Consider the following 23751-nt stretch of genomic DNA (forward strand, 5'->3'; position numbering starts at 1 on the left):
CTGATTGGGCCTGTGAACTTGTATATGAAAATGCCAAATTTCTTATGCCTAGACCCGCATACTCTCCAACATTTTTCTGCCAAAGTCAAAGGAGTCTGACACCATGTTATTAATGCATTTCTCATTCCTTTTTCCAAATGGAGTTTGTTGTCCCTCACCAACTCCCATCAATCTGAAACCCACCCCTTGTTCAATCCACGTGACAACCTTTTGTCGTATACTCTCTATTAACTTTCCAGCACTTCAACATCAACTGACGTTCGACTGGCAACATCCTCTTCCGAAGAAACTTACTCATGACTCTCATCGGAAACTTTCTCCGCAACCTTGAAAGAGCCTTTGTCAACAAATCAACAACTTACGAAATTCCATCTTGATCTACAAATTCTTTTCAGCTTCACGAATTGCATGGAACTTTACGTTATGTGATTTGTTCTACCATGCTGAAGTGGATTTTCAGCAATTGCTATAACATAATTTACAAAGTAGAACAGTAGCATCTTCTTGCTCAAATCGAAGATCAGAATGCAAATATTGCAACCAAATTTGATTGATTTGCTACAGCAACAACAACAATGTATTCAGTAACACTTGATGCTCCTTTCCAGCAACTACAAAACCTTTAGGTTGATTCACATATATGTCTACTTCAAGATCTTCATTCAAGAAGGTAGATTTTACATCCAAATGGAATACATTCCAACCCAATTGACCTGCAATGGCAATGAGTAATCTTATGGTATCGAGTCTAGCAACCGTTTCAAATGTGTCACCGTAGTCAACTCCACCCATCTGTGCATACCCTTTTACAACCAACCTCGCCTTATGCTTGAACACAGTGCCATTGGATTGAACTTGGTCCTATACACCCACTTCACACCTATAATGTTCTTGTCATTAGGTCGATCAGTCAAGAACCATGTACATTTTTCTCAATAGCAGAAATTTGTGCCTTCATTGCATCAATCCATTCAGGTACCTTTGAAGCTTCAATAAAACGTGTTGGTTCAACAAAGATAAAATTGCACCTTTCATACACGCCAACTAAGGATTTGGTTTTGATAACCTCAACGGCAGTAATATTTGTTGTATCGAAACAATCACTAGTTTCATCATTCTAATATTATCAGTTGTAATAACTTCTTCAGTTATAAGTGTATCATGTTTCTGCACATCATTCTTCTCCCAATTACAATAAGAACCTTCATCAAAAGTGACGTCTCTAGTTACCACAACTTTCTTGTTTTCCAAATTGAAGACGCTATACCCTTGGATTGAGAAGAATATCCATAAAAATTCTTTTCCAGGCCATTTCATCTAACTTGGACCTCATATTGGCAGGTATATGACTGAAGCAAATTGAACCAAACACTTTAAGGTGTTCCACATGGTTTAGACCCAGACCATGCTTCAAGAGGAATTTCCCATTCACAACCTTGGTTGCTAACCTGTTCAATAAACACAGAAGTAGCGACGACTTCTGCCCAAAAAGATTTGGGAAGATGTTTTTCAAACAACATGCATCTTGACATATTCAAAACAGTTCTATTTCTCCTTTCACAAACTACATTTTGTTGAGTGTGAGGAACAATGAGTTGATGATGAATCCCAGTGTCTGCAAAAATCATTAAACTCCTTGGACGTATTCTCACCATTGTCCGTTCTTAAGACCTTCAACCTGCAATCACTTTGATTTTCAACAAATTTCTTGAATTCTTTTTATACCTTCTTAACCGTCAAGCATAGATATCTTAACGGACATTGGAAGAGGAAAAGAGTGTCCAAATCTCTACCTTAAAAAACTCAACCTACACAACTAATTGAAAACACCCTACATTACCCTATGCCCGACTTAGCTAAATCATCTCCTTCCCAACTAATACTCTGAACATGCCTAATGATCACATTATAATCCAACACGCGCTTGGCAATTTCCTTAACCAGATGAGCAAAAGCAACAGGACTTGCTTCCGGATTTTTAATACAATTCAAAGCATTGGAAGAATCACTTTCTAAAATAAGACGCCCCTTTTCGCTCCACTCCGAATCCAAAAAAAAAAAAAAAAGATTTAAGCCAGCTTGAATTGCTTTGAACTCAGCAAGAATCGGAGGGCCTGGACCCAGACACATACGAGGACTGTACTAGCTTACTTCAGCATTCCTAAGCAGTCTAACCGATACCACTACACCTCGTATCCCCGATAACAATTCCCAATCAAGGAGATCTGACACTCATTAATATGTTCTCTATCTCTGTTCTGCATCGAAGATTATTGTCCCCCATCGCCGCTTTCAATTCCAACTGTTTTCCTCTTCAGTCCACGTGTCCACCCTTATTCGTGCTTCCCCAAATGGCTGCTCATTTTCATCTTCCTCCATTCTCGTCCGACCGCCTACCTTATCCTCCGACGATGCATCTTTACTCAAAAAATCATCTGAAGCCTCCTCTGGTGCTTTTTCTAGGAAATCAATCGGCTTTTTGAACACCGAACCCAACTTATTCTCATTTAAGGATCTCCCATATGATCCTAAAGTAATCATATTCAGAACTTCAAAAAGGCTCACCACCCTCACTAGTAATCTCGCCTCTTTATTCTTGGTCGACTCTTGAATGCAAACCAGCGTGCCCCACCTCCCAGCAACCTTTCCAAGAACGATTCGTGCCAGCGTAAAAGTGGAACACCACAATTCAATCAAGTAGTAGGCCATTGGGACTCCATCATCATTCAGAAGGGGAGCCAGCCAGTCAAACCAGAAAATAACTCGTCTTTCTTATTATTCGTGTTTCCGATAACTCTTCAATCGATCTGAAAGTGATAATACAGGAATTCCATGCATAACCCCAGCTAGCGAACTTTACTTCAATTCCATCATTGAACAAAGCCTTCTGCATCAGTTCCAACTCAATAGATGATTTAATGATCCATGTTAAAGAGCATTTCATCCAATTCAATTCATCTGGATGGATATACATCTCCCAAACATTCCTCATCTCAATTGTAGGTTGCATGTACACCCTATAATCTCCCGGGTTTCAAGTTCATCCCTCAACCTTCTAGCCTAGACCAGTGTTTCTTTGTAAGATTTGTCATCCTTATACTTCTCGGAGACTCAACTCCCTATTTGATCTTCATTTTTTTCACCTTTAGTGACTTCTTAGCTTCCGCCTGGGCTCTATCTGCATCAACTTCCCTTCTTTGAGGATTATGATATTTTGCAGCCCCCACAGATACTCTTCTCCCATCAATCCACGTTCCATGACATTTCCAATAGCCTTCCTTAGACCATCCTCATTAGCAAACTGAACAAAAGTGAACATAGAGGCTTTGTACTTTGGTTTGTTCTTAATACTTGGAATAAATATCCTAACGACTGGACCTTGATAATGGAAGAGTTCTCTTAACGCTCTCCTTGAGACTCTCTTGCTCAGATATCCATGAACGTTGTCCATTCCTCACCGGATGAAGAATGACTTTTCAAATTCTCTCTTGCTCCCTCTCTCCCGCTCTTCTCATGTTTTAAGCTTGATATCTGCTGTTTAATATTGCTCTAGCATAAATCTAAAATCTTAAGTGTTGGAATCATCGTTGATATCTGCTGTTTATATTGCTCTAGCATAAAATCTAAAATCTTAAGTGTTGGAATCATCGAGAGTGCAAGTAAAAATGGTATAACTACAACATTTAGATTTCAAAACTTTCACTATTTTTAGTCTATAAGCAGTTACGAAACGAAAGGAGGATAGATTTAGACTAGTTAGGGCCACAAGAATCACCAACCGAGTATTGTGAATTAAGATTTTAGGACTATATATTGGTTTATTTTCTTGAATTCTTTGAACGTTGACAATACTTTATCTTAGTCTTAAAAATAAACCCAGCACATTCTTGTCAAGTCATCTATAAACATCATAAAATACTTGCTGCCATTAATAGAATTAGTATTTTAGTCCTTTGCTTGCTTCTTTTAGTCCACCAGAATTTTTCAGTGTGGCAAAGCTTATAACAAAAGGTATACTGAAATTTGGTATTGCCCTTTTCTTTGAACCGACAATCCTTTCAGCAGATTTGTCTTCTTACAAATAGGACATGGGGACTTTCTATTCTGACCAGCAGGAGAAAACAAATGCCTTACCTGGTTCGAACTTTCAATTTTTTCCCTAAGTTGTTTAAACTCACTCCTTTATGAGCATCAATAAATGCACCTTCACTCGCCTCTTGACTTGTCACAATATTCCTCAATAGTTGAAATTTTGCTTCGAACCAACACTGATCATGACTTTCTCCACATATTTTCATCCGATGTCTTGACCATAAAGACGGGTTTGGTTTACATGTCCAACCTCATTGAAAAATCTTTGATTAACTCACCTCCATTTGCAGCATAGAAAATTCTCTTTATAGTCAAAAGCTTTGTTTCTTACTCTATCTCCTCCCTCATAATTTCCTTGAGTTTATCCCAAACTCTCTTGGGTGTTTCAAGATCCATAATGTTGGTGAAAATGTGGTCTCCTAGCCCGGAGTGAATACACGTTAAAGCTTTATCCTTTTCAAATATTTCTTCATCATAAGCTTTGAGTTGAGCAAGAATGAGATTTGGTAAGAGATCTCAGATTTCATCTTAACTGCCCAAACATGGTATGAGTTCCTGTAAAATTAGGAACATTGTTGAAGGAGCATTTGAAGAAGCCATTTTAGAAAACACTCAAAAAACTCAAACACAAAGTGTTTTAGTCACTCTCAAATAGCAATAAAACCTCACAGCCCTCAAGAACAACTCTGATTACCACTGTTAATGTTAAACCAAGAAACAAGCTTGAAAGCAAAAAAGGAGAGGAGCAGCAGAAAAAGAGAAAAGAACGCAAATGCACAGCTGTCGAACAGTAGTGTAAAGAAACACTTAAAACAAACTCAAAAACAGCTAAAGACGTCATTACACCTGACATACAAGAAAAACCGGTTGCAATTGCAACCTAATTTCTCTTTTCCAGTTTAAGGTTCTAGGTTGCAGCCTAATATCTGATTTACAGTATCAAACTCAAAACATCAACATCTATGTTCCAATTCTATACCTGGATGGTCATAGTCATCTTCAATTATGAAACTTAGTTATGTTATGTTCTTTGTCTTGACATATCTTATAGGAATTGTAATTCTGAGTTTTCCAAATATTAGGTTTGACATGCTTGCTTAACATTCCATTTTATTTTATTTATTTTCATGTGATAGGTTTAGTGTATTTTCTGTATGTAAACACATGTTCTTTGCCGAATGATTAGACATTTAAATGAGGACATTACTTTTGGGATCTCAGCCTTTTGTTGTTAGTTATTGACATGCTCTGTTGCTTCACATTCCATTTTATTTTTATTTATTTTTCATGTGATAGGTTTTAGTGTATTTTCTGTATGTAAATTACATGTTTCTTGCCGATGATTAGACATTTAAATGAGGACATTACTTTTGGGATCTCAGCCTTTGTTGTTAGTTATACATCCTCTTTACCCCTTCTTTGATGTAGTGCTTGAATATTGGGAAGATTGAATATAATTATGACCCTTCAATTTGTGGTGTGTGATAGAGATTGGATAGGCGTCTGTTATGTTGAGAGAAGAACCAGGCTGAGAAACTTGATTATTGGTCGAGTTATTTTCAGAATCTGTAGGCTGAGAAACAATTTGTTTCTTCAGGAAATCTCATTCAATTTCAAAAAAAAAAAAAGGCAAGAGTTTTTTATAGATTGTAATACAAGAATTGTACTTAGTTGGGACTCTTATCTAAACTACTTGAACATATTCATATAACTTTACAATAATAAACCCTAATTTAAATTACAATAGGTTATAATTTACACTTAGATTGGAATCTTGTTGAACCTTGTTGTATTTATCTTCTAGAATTGCAAGTAATATATCTATTTCTCATCAATTACAATTGTTCCAATTACTGCTCCTGTTGCAGCAATTGTGTCCCTGCTACTGTTGTTCGTTATGCTTCGATCAATGTTGAAATAGACTTATTGAATGTTTTGTTTGATCCGTTTGCTATACACTTGAAAACCATGCTACTGATTCTGATGCCCGTGCCAACTCTTGTGCTATGACCACCTTTGCTACTAATCAGCCATCATCCAATTTTGGAAATCAGGTAACGTGATTCTTTTAATTAAGGAACTGGTTAAAGATTTTCCCCTATTTTCTCTGTCCTATCTCTCCCTTATTTGCCCTAAACTTTTTCTTTTTTTTTTATTCCAGTGGACTTCAATATATATATATATATAATATATATATTGTTTTGATTCAGTGTTTTGATGATTACTCTGGTGATAACCCTTTTAAAGTTGTCCCTTCAGCTGATGTTAACTCAGTTGCGTAACAAATTTCTACTTACATGCCTACTTTTCGGCTTGCAACAAATCAAAATGCGGTAGTTCCTCAGCCCCTTTCTACAAATTCGGAGACAGTCACAAACTTCAACTTTGGGGATTCAATCTCTGCCAATAATGTAAGTGGTTAAAAATAACAAACACAACTGTTAACGTTACTCCTACTTATAAGGTAACCGATACAAAACAAAACAAGACTCAACCGTAAACATTACTCATATTTAATAAGGTAACCGGTTAAAAATGAAAGGTGCAACCGTTAACGTTACTCCTGTTTGTAGGTAACATGTTAAAAATAACAAGGCGCAACCGTTAACGTTACTCTTATAAGTTGTGCAATCGTAAACATTACTCCTATCTGTAAGGTAACATGTTAAAATTAAAAAGGCACATGTTAATCGAAAAAAAACAAAACAAGACACAATCGTAAATGTCACTCCTACTTATAAGGTAACCAGTTAAAAATAGAAGTAGCCTATAATATTACTCTTACTTATGAGCTAACTGGTAAAAAACAAAACTTGGTGCAACCATAAATGTTACTCATACTTTTATGGTAACCGGTTAAAAATAACAAGGTGCAACCTATAATATTACTCAAGAATGTTAACCAGTTTAATATAACTTGGCCGGTTACCAAATTTTTAAATATTTTGTGTTTTCAACCTACAATATAATGATTATGCCAATATTTTTGGTCGCGATTAAACAAGTTTGTTAAGTTTTTTATTAAATTTTTGGTCACATCGTTTTTAGCCTTATATTAGTCTATTTTTCTTTAGACTTTCCCTTATATTTACCTATGTACATTTACAATGCGTTTTAACTTGTATGCATCTATGGTATGTTTTGTATAGTCCCTATTTTTATATCCATTACTTCTCATATTATATGTATATATTAATAATATATAGGTATTTTATAATTATTAATTAATGACAATATATATATATATAGGTAACTTATCAATATGGTTTTGTGCATATAAGTCTAGACACATAACATCATTTTGCATATTATGAGCCTCGTAAGTATAACTAGATCCAAACTTCATCATTTGACTAAGGGTAATAATTCTTTTGTTTTATATTTGTGAAGGATTGTCTCATAGTTCGAGGGTCCAATCTGATCGTATAGAGTAAAAGTTGTATCCCATTTAGTGTCACATAAAATTGATATTCATAAAATTTGTACAACCGAGGGAAAATGATATGTTCTTGTATTTAAATTGATGTAGAAAAAGTCGTTTCTATTCCAAATACTTTTTTTGTCTTTTTAAATATTTGAACATTCTTTATCAGGTTTAAGGAAGGTCTAAGGAATTGATGATCTCTTAATTTTTATAATTCATGTGCATTTATCATATTTTTCCTCTTAGGTACATCGATAATAATTAAGATTGAGAATTACAAGAGAAGATATGATATTTTGATATTCTTGGAATTATCAAATTAATAAATTAAGATTTATTTGGTCACTAAAAATTGGATCTTCAATTAAAAAATTTGAATTCGTACACTTCCTTGCAAAGACAACAACTAACTAACTAGATATCGATTTTAGGACGTTCTTGGGGTATGATTCTTTCCTACGTAATCGACTCTCAAACTCAATTTTGATACACAAATCTTAAAACGTTGTTTTGATAATTTTTAAAAACTAAATTTTATTAAATGACAATCATTTTAGGTATCTAATCACACTCTAATTAAGATTGATGATGACTTTTAATCATGATTCTTTTAAATATGGACTCCAATTTAGTGGAGGCGACAAACAACCGTTGCAGGTGCTCGGGTACAAGCGAGCAGCAGGCGTAGGCACATAGGGATCTCGAATTGGAATGAATCTGGGCCGTTGGATCATTTGCCTTGTATTTCTTTTTTTTTTAGTTTGTAATTGGGCCTGAAAATTCCAAAGTTTAATATAAGTTATCATTTATTTAGAGGTCATTTTTTATATATATTATATATATATATATATATAATAATATCCATATAAAATATATTCATCTTTATAATAAAGAACACACTCCAACAACCATTAACCCCCCCCCACACAGATAATATATATACGTAACATATTAACCTATATATATAATATATTTACAATACAAACACACGCACACGCCTTTACCATAATATCCTCACCCATATCAAACATATACATAAGTCATATATAATAATATATACCCATATAATTAAAAACACACATATATAAACTAAATGAAGCCTGATAATCTCATGTATTTAAACTATTAATATTTATAAAATACGAATGAAACTTGATGAAACCCGGTCAAACGAACATCTACAGTCACGTTCCATGTATTCATATACCAGATGTTTGTGTTCATCCTCGTAGCAATATCCAATAAGTTCACTACGTAGGGGTTCTTTAATTGTCTAAAAAAGTAACTTTAGCTTGTGGGAAAAAAGAATATCAGAATTAGTAGTCATTTTACTATATTCAACATAAATTCATCAAGAACAACATTGAAATGGTAACATATAAATGTCACCAGTCATTCCCTTTGCCGTGTCATCCAAATTAGGGATCTTCATAGTAATAAATTGAGCCTTCAAGTTAGGTCTGAGATTGTCATCGATAAACCCTTGTAAACAAGTCCAAACTCATTCTCACCCAGAAGATTACTTTCAGAGAACTTATGAGTTACCAGTTCGAGCTCTTTGAAAGTAAACACACGATACTTAAAAGAGAATTGACAAATCACTCAATAACAGTGGAGAGACATAGTCGGGATATAAAAGAGTGACACCGGGGTTTTATGCAATTTATGCAATTCGAGATGATGCAATTCAATAGGAAAAATTAAATTTACTCAAATATTAGTGATTATTGTGTAGTTTATCATTTTTAATTTATATGTTAATTGTGTTACGTCAACAATCTATTAAAGTCTAACAATAGTTAACCCTCAGTGACCGCATCTAATAAAATAAAAACGAAGTGATTAAATATTATATTTATGAATTCAGTGAAAAATATACAAAATTTAATCGAAAATGATCAATATTGTAGTTACCATTATATATATATACAAAACTAATTTGTTTATTTCGTTTTATACTTTCAAATCGGTTTTATATTATATATACGAGGATGATGGGAATTTGCTTCTTCAAGGTGGTTGCGGAAAAAAAATTATCTTATCAACATCTATCTTTGTTGCTAATGCACAAATTTGTTTTTAGCAAAACATAGAGTTAAGGATGAGTAAAATTTCACTCAACTCAAAAAAATTAATTTTTTCGAGTTGATTTGACTTCACTTGATTCGACTCAAAAAAATTTAATTTAAGTCTGTTATAAAATATAACTCGAATAGTGACTCGAATAACTCAAACCTTTAGTGATTAGAGTATTGATTTTCAAGTTTTAGTCAAGTGCATCAATTCTATATGATTTGTATATCACATATGAAAAAATGTGAAAAAATATATGTATGTATAGTTATAGAAAATTGTTTAAATTGGAATAAAAGTATACCATAATATACATATTATAATTAAATTTAAACAAACTTGAGCAACTCGACTCGAAAAATTTCAAATAAAGTTGAGTTATAACATTAGGACACTAGTTAACTCAAATAACTCGACTCGTATCTCCTCGATCAAACACTCATCCCTAATAAAGCCCATGTATTGATAACAAAAATGTTATAGGTGTATTTGCTTCTTGTGACCATGAAATACCAAGTTTAATTTTTTTTCTTTAAATAATCTAGGATGGTTATAAGGTGTTATTTGTTTGAAAGATTCACAATCATTTAACAATGAAAGCTCAAACATCCTTATTTAGTATTTGATGCTCGAACCTAAAACCTCTAGGAATAACAATCATCCCTTTTCACTGAAATAGCTTGATTCGTGCCATTTTAAAATTCTAATTATGAATCAAATAATACAAAAAATTATAATATATAGTTGATGTATTGCCTAAACCTCGTGGACCATGATATGATTACACAAGTTTGAATTCTAGCCTATTATATTTGCATAATAAAATTAATCCATCTAAGATCCAATTGAGATAGATGGATAATAGATATTTTAACCCTAATTATAATTTCTTTTCTCAAACTTTAAAAAATAAATTTAGTCTTTGAATATTCTTTTCTAGTTTAATCTTGATTTTTTATTTTTTTCAAATTAAATTAACTATAAAAGGAGTTTAAAATGTTTAAAAATAATAAAAAAATATCAAAAGTAAAAATCTATTCAAATTCATAAAATATAAAAATTTAACGAATTTAAAATAATAAAATTAAGTATTAGTTTATTTGTATAACGATTATTGAAACATCAAGAAAATTATTAATTATTAATAATAATTTTAAGTGAAATTAATTTTTGTTTAAGAGTGACTGATCATGTTGTCTTACCAATTTATGGTTAAAAAAAAGATACGGATTTGAATTTGTTAAAATATATAAATATATACAAATACTTAAATTCTATGAGTATTCAAATAATAAATAAATGATTTTCAAATTAAAATATAGATATATATTTTATTTAAAAAATCAAATATTTAAATATGTGGGTACTCGAAAATCTAGTACCACTAATGAAAACCTATATTGAATAGTATTTTTTTTCAAATTGTTTTTTAAAATTGTTTAAAAGAATATTGTTTTTTTATCTCATTAATAGGATGGACATTTGACAAGTATCTTATAGGTTTCGATTTGTCCGATCATATACTATTTTTTATTTTAAAATTTCGAGTTCGTTTCGGATTAAATTTGTGTTCCGTAATATCAAATGAAAGTATGAGTTCTTACCTTAAAATAGGGTCAAAAATATCGATTGAACATAATGGCTACTGGTATTTGTTATGTGCAGTAAATTACATCAGAGTGCTTTAGCCTTACACAGTCAAACTTCTCTTAATCTGAATTTGTTTTGAAAACTTAATCAAATATTTTTGAATCAAGGTTAGAACAGTAAAAAAAAAAACAGCCCGTGGCCATCCTTATTCAATATTCAACCAACGGCTCATATGTAACGGCTCATAGGAGCCTATCATATGTAACGGCTCATAGGAGCCTATCATATGTAACGAGCCTATCATATGTAACGGCTCATATTCAACCAATGGCTATCATATCTAACGGGAATTTTTGCTGCTTCGTTATTTTTGAACTTTTCTTCCCGGTATGTTGCATTTATTAATGTCCCGATATTTCTTTTTCTTCACTGCCTTTCTTTCTTTCTTATCTTCGAGGAACAATTTCAAGTCCAAGAAAACCCTCCTTTGCCTTGCCTTAATCCATCTTCCATCCCAAATCAAATCTCTTTCCAAAATTATACCAAAAAGCCTTCCACTTCTCTCTACTTCAACTCTTCCCATTTCCATTGGATCGATTGCGTCGTCACCAGCTTCTTCTCTCGTTAGGGTTTTGTTTCTTTTCTTTCGGGGGTGCTGTTTTCCTTCAACGAACGGGGGATCTTTTGCTGCTTCGTTATTTTTGAATTTTTTTCTCGGTATGGACTATGAAGTTTGCGATAGTAGTGGTATGTTGCATTCATTAATGTTGTATTATTGTATTGAACAATGCCTGGTGTTCTGGGTTTCTTTTTTCACCCTTTCTTCTTTCATTTTTTGATTCGAATTGGAATATTGGGTAATGGTTGCATTTTGTTTTGGGGTTGGGGTAAAATAAGGAAGGAGGGTTTAGGGTTTAATTGGGGTCATTGGCTATTTGTTCAATTTTATCAGGGAAATGATTTCTTGCGTTTTTCCTCTGGGTTTTGTTTGTTTCCAGCTTTTAGGTTTTATTTCCAAGCGTTTCTTTGAATTCTAATCGTGATTCATAGAGAGAGAGAGAGAGAGAGAGAGAGAAATCCATGATATTAAAGCATTATTTTTTTCTCTGTTTGAAGAATAGTTAATTTTCTTTCGTTCTTTCATTGTTCAATTACTTTTCCATAATACGCTAGATATTAGTTGGTTGATACAATGAATTTTTCCATAATACGCTAGATGTTAAGCTGTTATAGATATATCATGTTTATTCTCTTGTGTGTTGCCCATGATCTTTTCGTTGTTTTTGTCTCTTATTGTATTTATTTTTGTTTTCAGGGACAAATCTTTCTAAAAAGGATTGCGGTGAGTTACGGGAAAGATGCTTGTCTTTTCTTTTAGAGCTGCCACAGGTTAAGATGCTTGTTAATTTATTCTTAATTTAAATTATTTATTCGTAATTTAAATATATTTTTAATTTATAATTTTAATTATATTAATTTATTGTTGGTATTGTAATGTCATTGTTTCGGTGCACTTTTTTCCCTCCGATTAGGTGTAGGGAGGTTTTTTAACAGGCCCGATTCGATGTTTGTTTTGTATGGTTTTTCTCTATCTATACAAAACACCCCTTTCAAAAAAGAATTATATTAATCTATTCTGAATTAAATTAATTTATTCTTAGTTATATTAATTTATTGTTGGTATTGTAATGTCATCGTTTCGGTGCACTTTTTCCTCCAATTAGGTTAGGAGGTTTTGTAATGTGGCCCGATTTGATGTTTTGTTTTGTATGGTTTTTCTCTATCTATACAAAACACCCTTTCATTTTTTCTTAATTTATATTAAGTTATTCATAATTTATGTTAACTTATTCTTAATTTATTCTTAATTTTTATAATATATTAATATAGTTTATAAGTATAATAATATTCATATTTAAATTATAAATGACAAAATATATAAGAATATATTAAGTTATTTATATTAATTTACTCTTTTTCCTGAATGCAAAGATGTGTCTCCAACTTGTTTTGAAATTAGATAGCAGCCTGGATCACTTACTAGGTTTGTTTCCTTTAAATGAGTTTGTGTTTTTCTTACTTTGGCTCTTGATATTTGGGATTTGACTTATTTGTGCTATCTTCAAATTCCATTTTCCTCAGGCTATTCTGAATGGATTTTGGGTTGTGTTATGGATATTGACAAAGCACCGCCGGATGTGTTGTCTATTATATTTACGTTGTTGGAAGGTTCAAGCTTATTCACAACTGGTTCGGGGAGGTATGGTCTGATCTAAAGTTTCATAATGAAACTAGTGTTCCTGTTTGACCTTGTAGCTCCAAGGATGAAAAGTTATCTTTGATCTTTATTATTTTAGGTAGTTTGCTTGCTTTGATTAACTTGGCAATATATAAATGTAAAAGCTGTTTTCTAATTTTATTTCATTTCCATGTTGACTTTTATTTTATTTTTTGCAAACTAATTCCATGCTTTTTCAAATAAAGCTTCCAAGAATTATATCTCTGAATAAATATAAGATTCAAAAATAACTTTTATATTGCGGTCTTTCCCAACTTGTAATGTATAAACTATAAAGTATACTTTGCCTACTTGAAAATCTTTTGCATGTGTTGGGGTGAATTATCACTTATATGCATTTTTAAGTTCTAATTTGTGTAACTAGACTAGTTTCATTTTTAAGTTCCACTTTGTACTTGTTTTTTTTTTATGTTTTCACCGTTCGTTTTGCTCTGAGACTGCCAATGGATTGATTGTAATATTTACTTTGTCCCGTGGAGTTGTTTTTATTCTCCTCCTTTCTTTTTTTAATCATCTTGGTTGTTGAAGGCCCAAACCTGAAAGAACATGTCCATGGCATTTAATATGTGTTGAAATAAGGTACTCTTTTCCTCCTTCGCTAGTTTCTCCTTTCATTTATGAAAGGGACAATTATGAAGGGGGGTTTTAATGAGACCTCCTACTTTTATAAAAAAAAAAAATGTGTTGAATCAATCTAATGCACTAAACTAATTCATTTCTGTACCTTACATCAATTGCAAATTGGGAGGTTTCTCACTTTCAGAGATCTTTTGTCGTGGTAGCATTTGATAATGTGTCTAAATTGGGACCTGAGGATTCATTATTCATGGTGCCTTGTTTTGCTTGATGGTCTAAGTTTAGGTATACTCCTCTAGTATTGAATATTATTTTAATTCTTTGTTCTTCCTGATGTGAAGAATGTGATGTGGATTATTGACATTACTGGCACTGACAACTTCCCAGTAAATGCTTTTTCTATGTAGAATTGTGACTAACCTTCATGATTAATATTGACTTCTCTTAGTGTTTTTTTCCTGTTCAAAGACATGGTATTTGTTTGCTGATATTTTGTAAGTTGTTTATAAAATATCATGTTATATTCTCTTGCGTGTTGCCCATGATCTTTGTCATGTTTTGTCTCTTATTGTTCTTTATTTTGTTTTCAGGGACTGGTCTTTCTAAAGTGGATTGTGGTGAGTTACGGGAAAGATGCTTGTCTTAGAGCTGCTACAGGTAACTGTTTTTTTTTTGGGAAAAATTAAAAAAGCATTGTTAATTTTTCTTGAATTATATTAATTTATTCTTGAATTATATAAATTTATTTAAAATTTTAACACTATGATAAGATAGTATGCCATCTTGTCCTGGTAAAAAAAGAATAGTTTATCCATCTAAATAGTCGGTGGAAAGATGCAACATATTATTGAATATTGAGGGCTAAAAGAAACAATCATTTCTTTCAAAATGTTGAGATGCCAAAACCATTTCAGTTAATTAATAAATTACTTCTTGCAATTTTTTTTTATTTGCCTCCATTGTCTTACTTCGAGTGGTCCATTATTGTCCTTCACAAGTATCTTGGTGCATGTCTGTACAAGTGTTAATGATATGTTTGCATATATTATTGGAAAGCAATATTTAAGCTATTTAGTTTTAGTTTCCAGGCTGCAGTTTAAAAATTGTCTGAACTGAGTAGTCAATGATATTGTGAAAAACAATCTTTAAGTAAAGCCTTTTTTCTTCTTCCACATCAAATCATTTTTTTGTATGTGGAATGCATCCTGCAATTACATAATGCTGATCTGTCACAGTAGTTTTGTTCCATTCTTATTCTTCTTCTTCTTGAAAAAGAAAGAAAGAAAAGGCAACTACAAGCTATAAGTCTTTGTCTTGTTCCTTTGAGGTAATATTATAACTTTCTTATGTTGCTCTTTGTGTACTTCATGAATAGAACTAATCTCTTAACATAGGCATTAACAGTTTTAGGAACTTGGTTATGAATTTTCAGCGAACCAACTCTAATTAATTATTTATCCTTTTTGGCAGGTTTTAGAATGTCTTAAAGAAAGCTTTGGATTATTTTTGGATATCATGTTCTTTATATCCATTAACTATATCCGAATAAAACAAGCATCTATGAACAACATGTATGTTTTCAAGTATTTAGGTTGTACCACAAGTTACATTTTAATGATTTCCATTGTATTTTAAGTTTAGGTTATTAAATTACTTGGATATGTTGTCATTACGTCTTTCCAACTAAAAGAAGGTTAAAACGAAGAAAAAGGCTTCTTCAATACACTATGTTTTTCTTATTCTTGTTACTATGTTATGTTGTATGAGGGCACAAGAATGTCATTCAACCACTAATAGGTTTTTCTATTGACTGTTATCTTGTATTTTTTATGTTTCTTCCCTAGTAATTGTTGTCCAAGAAGGCTGGAGGAGACAATGGTTGAATCTCATCAAACTCATCTCCATCCCTAATGAAGGTATATGAGGTACTTGGTACAATTCCTTGGGGTTTTACCAATTATGCTAGCTTGTGCTTGGACCTTTTCTACCATGATTGGATCCATAACTAAAAGTTCTATGACTAGTCAAATATTTGTACTTAAAACTTTCTTGACATGCTTTTTCAATCACAGCTAACCTAGAAAATAATGGGCGAAAATGTTATTATGAGGACATATGAAGTGTGAAAATGTTATTATGCTTCATGTGGGAAACGGTTTATTTTAATTACAACTCATATAAAGATGTTAAAAAAGATCATGATGTGCAATATATCTGATAATGACCTGGCTTAGTCACTTTATCGGATATTCATGCATTAATTCATCCTTTTTTTCTCAGATTGTAAGTGACTCGACATGTTAATTACATATTTGGCTCGCCTGCCTCGACAAGGCCCTCTTGACTTTTGAATCACATTTAGCAGTTGTCCATATTATAGCCATCTCAGAAACTTCCATGCCAAATCATATTGTTTTTATTTTTGCATTTCAGTACAAAATGTCTCTTGTTTCCCTTTTTTATTTTCTAAATTAAATAAACTGATACTGTTATTTTTCATGCTTGTTTGGTTGTCAAAGGGAAGCATGCAGGCTTTTGGGATCATATGGTTCAAATCAATCACCATAGTGAATTTGGTTTGCTAAAGAAGCTTGACTTTGATGATGCTTTTGCTGCCGGTGATATGGATCCTTTCATGTCATGAAAAATTATAAGGTAGCAAGATCAGCAAAATAATTCATGCTGAAATGCATCATTATTTAGAGCAATCTTCTATGCTTATAGATGGTCATATCTTCGTCTAGGTTTATTAAAGGTATTCTTACTCTTTAAGACTGCTTGAGATGACATCTGGATGTTCTTTATGCTTCATTGAAAAAAAGTGAAAAAAGAAAATACAAGCTTGTTTGTTTATATTTGTTTTCCCTGATGCATTATAATATTTTGAGAAATTGGTGTACTGTTTATTGGGAATTCTGGGGTTCCTTGCAAAAAAGTAAAAAAAATCCTTAACTGAAGTTTTCAAGTGCTATATATGAATTTATGTTTTTACTACTACAAATACAATTTGTTTTTGCAGGTTTTTAATGATTTCATTGGTTTTGCTGGACGATTGCTTCTGAATACGCTAATTCTTCTGAAAGATAGCAGTGGCCACCGCATCTCTAGTTTTTGTGTAGCAATCTTTTCATTCTGTAACATTCTCCATGCTTCAGAATGAATTTTTTGTTTTTCTGCTTTCACTTAGTAACATTCATAGTTTTGTGCTGTTAACTTAAGACTTTGTTGAGTTGGGTCATGTCATTGTTTTGGTCTTTTGCTGGTTTGCTTCTGTCCGATGAGATAATAAAGAGAGTTCAACAAAAGGTTTCTTAGTATACTAGGATTATAGGTTCATACCAGTTTCTAATGGAAGAACTGCTGTTTCTGATCGCCTCTCAAGAAAAAGCACCTTGTCATTTTCTGGATTTGATTGGACCGAGGGGAGTGAAAGGTAAGGTAAGGGAAGATGATACTTTATTGCTAAAATTTTCGACTGTATATAAGTTAGCCTATATAGCAACATTATGAAAGTTAATCTATTTAATGTGGTGCTCAGTGTTCATACATCAATGATACCATATTCTGTGAATGCATATTGCTTTAGATCACAAGTCGTCGTTCATGATATATGCATATTTGGTAATTTGAATATCTCTTGCAAAGTTTATGAATTCAGTTAATCTAAGTTCCGCTCATTCTGTTAAGTTTTACAGTTTTCTGAGCATGGAATCTTGACTTTTCCTTGTATTCTGATTGTAACTAACTAGAATCGTAATAAATAATTATAATGAAGTTTTAGTTGTAATAAAATCCATGAATTAAGAATGCTTTCTTTTCTTCTTATTATGTTAATATACATTTCATGTAACATCTTTTCTTTCTCTGTCAAAAACAGTTTTGTCTTGAAGAGGATTCCATGCTATTTTTTCACATTTATGAGAAGGAGTGCCCGAACAAATTGGACAATAAATTCTTCTTATATAGATTATGCATCAGTTGTTGCTCCGGTTTGAAGTTCAAAACCTTTATTATTATCATGATCAAACTAAGCAAGTAATATTCTACTTAGCCCCTTCCACATTCCCTTCAATGCTGCTCTCTTTTATTTTTCTTTTTTGATTGGAGTAGCAAAAAGATTGTTTTTGCCTTTTTTTAACTTGAGAAATTTACTAATGTTTCAAAAATCATGTATATATGTTTATACATGTGTATATATAAAATCTAGGTAAAATTTTCAGAGAATGTTCTTCTACATTATAGTAGTCATTGGAGCATGTTATCATGTGTGGATGTCATATTGCTTACGAAGAAAAAGATTCATGGGGATTTTCACTTATACCATGAGTGGCTTTTAAAATTTTCACATTTCATGGCCCGGGTCTTGACTTTTTTACTCAAAACTTTAATCAGTTTCTTCTTTTATGAACTTTGTTCTGGTATCTTAATATTGTTTGTTTGTTCTAAAAATTTAGGAAATGATCATGTTCTTTTCGAGGTGTATTTGTTTTCAACATATTGTGCGGTACAGTCCTCAGTGGATGGTGGATTATAAAAACTATGTTTGAAATCCCTCATTTACAAGAGGCATTCTCTTCAATGGAGGTACTTTGTTTTTCCTTTTAGAGATATTTTCCAATTTATCAAGTGCTTCTTTATAATTATTGGGTTGTTGACCTTGCTCATCTTAAGAATTAATGGTGTGTTAACATTCCAATTTATGTGCCAAGCATTCTTATGTTTTGTTTATGTTTGCTCTGTGACCATGTATGCATTCAAGTAGGTTTGCAGGCTTGACTTTCATATCATGATATATAAATTTTAACCCTATGAGAAGATAGTATGCCATCTTGTCATGGTAAAAAGGAATAGTTAAAAGAAGAACACATTATGGATGTTTTATGGTACAATGCCATAACCATCTAAATAGTCGGAGGAAAGATGCAACACATTATTGAATATTGGGTAAAGAAACAATCATTTCTTTCAAAATGTTGAGATGCCAAAACCATTTCAGATAATAACATCTTACTTCTTGCAATTTCATTTTTTTATTTGCGTCCATTGTCTTCACTTCTGAGTGGTCCATTATTGTCCTTCACAAGTATCATTGGTGCATGTCTATTCAAGTGTTAATGGATATGAATTTTGCATATGTTCTTGGAAAGCATATTTAAGCCATTTAGTTTCTAGGTTGAAGTTTAAACTTGTGAACCGAGTAGTCAATGATATTGTGAAAACAATCTTTAAGTAAAGCCTTTCTTCTTCCATTTCAAATCATCTTTTCGTATGTGGAATGCATCTTGCAATTACATAATGCTGATCTGTCACAGTATTTTTTTCCATTCTTATTCTTCTTCTTCTGAAAAAAGAAAGAAAGAAGAGGCAAACTACAAGCTAGAAGGCTTTGTCTTGTTCCTTTTGAAGTAATATTATATCTTTCTTATGTTGCTCTTTGTGTACTTCAGAATAGAACTAATCTTAACATAGGCATTAACAATTTTAGTAAGTTGGTAATGAATTTTCAGCGAACCAACTCTAATTATTATTTATCATTTTTGCAGGTTTAGTGTCTTAAAGAAAGCTCTGCTTTATTTTTGGATATCATGTTCTGTATATCCATTAACTTTATCCGAATAAAACAAGCATCTATGAATAGCAGGTATGATTTCAAGTATTTAGGTTGTACCACAAGTTACATTTTAATGCTTTCCATGGTGTCTTTTAAGTTTAGATTATTAAATTAGTTGGATATGTGTCACTATGTCTTTCCAACTAAAAGAAGGTAAAACGAAGAAAAAGGCTTCTTCGATACACTAATGTTTTTCTTATCTTGTTACTATGTTATGTGTTGTATAAGGCTAGCAACAGGAATGTCATTCAACCACTGTGGTATTGTATTCTTTTTATGTTTCTACCTTAGTAATTGTTGTCCAAGAAGACTAGAGGAGAGACAATAGTTGAATCATCAAACCCATCTCCATCCCTAACGAAGGTGTGTGAGGTCCTTGGTACAATTCTTGGGGTTTACCAGTTATGCTGGCTTGTGCTTGGACCTTTTTCTATCATGGTTGGATCCATAACCAAGTAAGATAAAGTTTTAGGACTAGTCAAATATTGTACTTAAAAACTTTCTTGACATGCTTTTTCAATCAGAGCTAACCTATAAAATAATGGGCGAGATGTAACCCCCTCAAACCGATACGGATATCCCGATCCGATCTGGGGTGTCACATTAGGGCCACCGGAGCGACCCACTGTAAAAATGGTGGAAAATTAAAACTTTTATTAAAATATGTAACTTATAAATGATTTATCATATGCAGAAAAAACAGATTTCCAGACTCGTATATAAATCAAAATACATTACATGCCCCCTAATCACAAGTACATACTCTGCAACCATGCCGGAAGAACTTCCTTACTGAAGCGATAGATGCACTGGTACATTGTTTTAACCTGAAAAGGTGAGTAATAGAGTGAGCTTTGGAAAGCTCAGTAATACAGAACTACCAGATGATGCTACATGACATGTAGATAAATGGAAGCCATATAATTTCCTTATTGAATCTCAGTCATAAGAAACCTTTCAAAGTATGACATTTTCAGGAGATCTAATAGAAGTCTAGTGTGTTCCAACAGTATATAAAATCATAATAAGTACAAATCATAGTCCAGTAAATCTCACAATTTCGTAAAGAGTTTAACTTTGAAAATCATAATTTAAACCCTTTTCTGGTACACCATCAGTAGTTCCCAAAAATTTTTCCATATAGCTTACTTTATGCACATAGCAAAAAGAAGCCGACTTAGGATATGCTATGAAGCTTGTATCCTTAAGCCAAGTCAATAAGTCCATATAGCTTACCCTAAGCACATAGCAAAGGAAAGCCGACCTAATGAAACATCTTGGGGCCCTCAGAGTCACATTAGGCCCATTTAGCTTGATCAAGCTATTCCATCGTAATTCCAATTCCAAAATTCAATTGCACCGTGACATAAATTCCATAAATCCAAAACATGGTATCATATACCATTTCAAAACAAAAATTAGATAACAACCATATTCATAAATTGTCACATTAATTGGTGCATCCATAAAACAATAACCAATGAATTCGGTGTACCACATATTAAAACCAATAAAACAGTTCAGTAATAAGTAGGGAACACACTAGAGAATCCAAGTATTTCCAGAGGCCATTGTAGTTATCATTTTGGATAACATGAAACTTAGAAATTTGAACGAATTCCTGGAACAAGGTCCTATTGAGGAGAATCGTACTAACCGATCTAGCCAGACATTAATGTTGATACATTAGAATCCCACTATATTTTCACGTGCTTTAGGAAAACGTTCAGGAACCTTTATACATAATAATTCTAAATTCAGATTTACTACGAGTGATTCCATTACCCAAACAATCAGGGGTATTCAGGAATATACATTAAATTCATAGGATTTCAGCCCAATTGAACCAAATGAGATATTCGAATCTTTTTCATATGCGTTACTTTGTTTTTCAAACATGACGAAGTGATTTTAGATGAAATAGAATCGAAGATTCAAGTCATTTACAATCTACGACTATCGATCATATTATCAAACAACTCGAGTTACACAAACACTCAAACTGATGCATGTCACAAGTCAATTCATTATCCTCCCAGTGTATTCACTCTTTAATACCATAGTGCAGATCCATAGATCATCCCCATAATCATCACTGAATAAATCTTCCAACGGTCTTTATTTCATTTCCACGTTTCAACAATATCAGGAAATACTGACGTACTTGATCCATGGCTCATAAACCATAATGACAATTCATCATGTAAGTTCAACAGTGTTTCCAAACTCATCAAATCACCTATTTAATCCTTAGTCATTGATGTTACTTAGTTCGTTAGTAAGCAGTCTATCCCGATTACTTTAAAGTTTTCCAGAATAATTCAGACGTTTCTGAATTTCAAATACACTTTGTACTTCATTTCAGTTCAATTTACTCATATAATAAAGTTATTCTGGTATTCGTGGTAGATTTGACTCACGAATACCCACTTATTAGTACTGTATGCACTCTAGAGTTGAGCTGAGCCAAGTACTTCTAGAATTATCATCGATCCAAATTTGAGAATGACAAACATTCAAGTGTACTTATATCATCAGGTAATGATATAGCAATAACGTTGGTTGATCACTTAAGATGCGTTCCACAACTTTTAAGAGCAGTACAACATCCATGTTTATTTGGATTCCTTAATTAATCCAAGACATTTACTTATTCTAGGCCAATAGGGTATTTTGGTCATTTTGGTGCTCAATTTTTCTATTCATTTCAAGCTTGAGTATATCTATTCATTCTGAGCTTGGTGACATTCTTGAGTCATTTCCATCCTAGGGGATTTTGGCCATTTACAAATCTAGAATATTCAATCATTTCCTTTCGTTCGATCTTATTATTTAATTCAATTTATCATTTGTCAGTCCCTTTGAACTATTCTGACAAAATATCACATCGATAAATTATTATTCTTCACGTACTTACTCAATTAAGATATTTCCAATTAAATGCCTTCTCAGATGTTACTAACGGATTATCAAATTTTCCATACAAAAATAGGATCTCAACAATCAAATCAGTAATTTATCGGTTTAAAAACAAATTTCATGTTACTTCCTCATTCAGAGTCAACTTGGACTATTTTTACCTCTCAAGGCATTTTCGTAATTCTTAGTCAGATAATTTATGTATTAACTCTTAACGAAAATAACTATACTTTAGAGATCCAATGGTTAATTGCTTTCCCGAACATTCTTTGATCTCAAATGATTCCTTACAGACTTTAGTATCTTATACAAACCCTTTTAGGGTTAAAAACCAATTATCCAAATTTTCTAAGTAAAACTAGCATTTCTTATGCACATCTGTAATTATATCGGATCAATATGTCTTTTCAGAGTTATTAACCAACTTCCAGGGACAATTCTTGTCATCTTACAATATAAGGGTATTTCGTAATCTTACCCTACCGAGTATTCTCATAATTTCCCATCCAAGTACCTTTAACATTATCCTTAAATATAAGTTACAATCCATGGATGATTTCTTTATCACAAATCACACAACTTGTAATTTAATTCTAACATTCTCTCAATCTCTTATATTAATCATTCGATCCGAATTCAATTATCGAATTCTACCACATTCATATCGAGTGTATAAATTAATCAACTCCACAAAAGTGATCAACATTATCTTATTATGCATTACCAATATCATGTTCCTAAAGCATAAGAGGTAGTAAAGTATTACCTCGATTCCGTGCAATACTGATTGACCATTTAAATTCCATTCGAACGCCCTCGATCTTTAATTCAACTTCCATATTTTCCTCTCGATCCAAACCATCAAATATTTTAACTCGTATTCAAATATTTTCCTTGCCATAAGATAGCTTATTAGAATTGAATAATAATTTGGAAACCCAAATGATTAAACAAAAACTTTCAAAGTCGTTAAAATATTTAATAACAAAATCAGGTACTAGATTGAATTAATTTAAACTATCATAGCTTGGTTGAATTTTATTAAAACTGATGGACAAGTTAGAACCTTACCAACATAGAGGACTGAAACTATGATTTGTCCATCTTGCTATCGTAACCCCCACACACGTGATTTTCAAAAGAAATTATGAAACTTCTTCATCTCAC

General features: G+C 32.3%; 1 long non-coding RNA gene across 1 annotated transcript in view; it reads left to right on the top strand.

Moving 5' to 3' along the window:
* LOC120203419 overlaps positions 1–12563 on the top strand; it is a 46017-nt gene extending 33454 nt beyond the window's left edge. The window contains exon 3 of the long non-coding RNA XR_005523828.1: positions 12495–12563. This is a non-coding gene — a long non-coding RNA (uncharacterized LOC120203419). The remainder of the gene's footprint in view (positions 1–12494) is intronic.
* Positions 12564–23751: the final 11188 nt, after the last annotated feature.

The sequence above is a fragment of the Hibiscus syriacus genome, unplaced genomic scaffold (assembly GCF_006381635.1).
Source record: "Hibiscus syriacus cultivar Baekdansim isolate YM2019G1 unplaced genomic scaffold, ASM638163v2 tig00000002_pilon, whole genome shotgun sequence".
NCBI classification, from domain to species: domain Eukaryota; kingdom Viridiplantae; phylum Streptophyta; class Magnoliopsida; order Malvales; family Malvaceae; genus Hibiscus; species Hibiscus syriacus.